General features: G+C 42.5%; 1 protein-coding gene across 1 annotated transcript in view; it reads left to right on the forward strand.

Annotated features, from left to right (window-relative positions):
- CASK (peripheral plasma membrane protein CASK) overlaps window positions 1–2,500 on the forward strand; it is a gene marked incomplete in the record, with an annotated part of 1,154,881 nt that overhangs the window by 1,041,300 nt on the left and 111,081 nt on the right.

Genomic DNA, 2,500 nt, shown 5'->3' on the forward strand with positions numbered 1-2,500 from the left:
GTGGACCATTTCGCATCGTACATTTCTGTTTAGCATTCATGCCAAATATTTATTGTTATTGGGATCCTTACTGATGTTGGAGTCCGTCTTATCCGAAGCAGTGCAGATCGCATGTGTCTCCTGTAACCTAGTTCTTCCCTTTATATATATTGGTCTCATAAAAGAAATGATGTTCATGTGCATTTTTTTTTCCAGAAAATAAGGAAAGGATAGAAATTTACGGTCACATCCTTATAAAAGTTCCCCCTTAATTCGTTTTCTGTGATATCAGAAGCAGCTTCCAATATCATAGAAAACAGAAAAAAACACGTGACCCCAGCCTTAAGCCTCTCATTTGTAGGTGTTGACAGACCAGGTGGAATATGACTAAGCGAAGCTCATGCAACGCAAATTATCGATACTTTTGTGCAGTCATCATGCAACAGCACGACCTAGAGCGTCGGCCGTGCCAAAGGTTTAGGGTGGGCCTGAAATGGAAATTTCTCACGTGCGACCTTAGCGTAGGAACATGACTGATAATCATGGAACGCCTTATAAGGACATACTTCCCCCGTACATTCAGTCATTACACCGTCGGGTTTTTTTTCGGAAAACTACGATGATGACAGCACGGCAAGGTGGGGCGCAGACGCTCTCGAAGAGACCTGGTTACGATAAGAGATAAACATTTCCCAAATGATGATGAAGTTTAAGTCTTGCCAAGTGTCATAACACCTTCACGCCCATTAATCTGGCGCGGCTTAGAAGTTCATGGCAGTTTGCAGTAACTTAACGTCATGAGTGCGAAGGGGAAGACGGCAGTGGCAGAGAAGTTGTATATGAAAACTTGCAATTGCCGCTGGCTGCAGGACACCTGGGAGTTTGCTTCCAAGATTGCTTCTTTGCCATCCCCTCTCCCTTTTCTCAAATCTCGTGTGTATACGGAAGTACGCACATACGAGTGCGCGCTCAGAAGAGCAAGTGAAGGGAAGGTTGAAAAGGCAGAAAAGGAAATGTTTTCACAGAGTTTTATGTACGAAAACATAAACCTTTGTGTGATTTGTTGAATCATACGCGATGTTATTACATCAATATTTTTTGACAGCTGTCCTTTCTGAACAAAAGTCTGTGTGAGGGATGTCAAGATTAAAAGAAAAATCTCGTTTTGCTTAATGGCGTGTACATGTGTTTATGTTAGGCAGCTGTCCAAAAGTGCTGACGCAGATGTGTTTGCATTCCCGGCGGACATATGCCATCGCTGTGCTATCATGTTTCCTCCTTTTCGCTTATTTTACTCTGACTTTCTGGCATATCATTTTTTCTCTATCCCTCTATCTCTTCTCATCCCCCCCCCCCCTCTCTCTCTCTCTCTCTCTCTCTCTCTCTCTCTCTCTCTCTCTCTCTCTCTCTCTCTCTCTCTCTCTCTCTCTCTCTCTCTCTCTCTCTCTCTCTCCCTGCCCCTCCCCCTCCCCCTCCCCCTCCCCCTCCCCCTCCCCCTCCCCTCCCCTCCCCCTCCCCCTTCCCCTTCCCCTCCCCCTTCCCCTCTCCTTACATAAAAACACTTCCCATTTCTTATAAAGGATGTCAAGTTATACCTCTAAAAAATCAAGCTCCCTTTGGATCCGTGACAGAAGAATCCTGCAACTCAGTCCTGGCGAAGAGAAGCACGCACGCCATTGCCAACGTTACGTACTGTAATTAGTTTTATTTTTTTTTTTTTTTTTTTTTTTTTATTTTTTTTTTTTTTTAAGGGGGGGGGGGGTCGGCGGGATTCACAGTCACTGCTTTCCGCTTTAAACAACCAGGGGTATTTTACGAGGCCTGATTAATGCCCCCATTATGGTTCTTCCATTTTATGAATCTGATAGTCGTAATCTGGCCATAAATCTGAACATGTTTTCCCATCAGATTATTATAATTTTTTTTTCCTCTTTTTCTGGATGTGACATCGGTATGGCAATAGTCATATTAATGCTATTAATTACCCTTTTTATTGCTTTGGTGTAGACGAGATTTCGCAAAAAATCTGCATTCGTGAAACGGCGAGTAAATTAGCGAGCGGGTGTATTAACCGAGCAATTAAAGTATTAAAAAAAATCATGCGGATCGGGAGAAATAAATCCCTGAATACTGTTATAGGGTTTACATACCTTTTGGGGGAGGATTTTGTTGCGGCGCATTGCACGGTTGCTGTGGCGTTGCATTGGAGCAACAAGTTCAAAATAAATTACGAATGCGATTGATATTCTGATGATGAATTACAGGTAAAAAAAAAGGATTTGGTTTGCCGTTAGAAATTGATATACGAAAGATGGAGTCTTAATGCTGCGGAATGACTTATGCCTTTTCGATTTTTCAGATCAGTCTGCTCTTCGCTTAACTGCCATTCATTATTCATAGCCCATAACGTTTACATATATATAGCACATGAATCTCAGAACTTCAGTAAAAGGAAAGCCCATTCTACGCAGTCACGTTATAAATTGAATAACGCATTTTCGCGAAATAGCGATGCTTTCCA

This window comes from Penaeus vannamei, chromosome 3 (genome assembly GCF_042767895.1).
Source record: "Penaeus vannamei isolate JL-2024 chromosome 3, ASM4276789v1, whole genome shotgun sequence".
Lineage (NCBI taxonomy): Eukaryota > Metazoa > Arthropoda > Malacostraca > Decapoda > Penaeidae > Penaeus > Penaeus vannamei.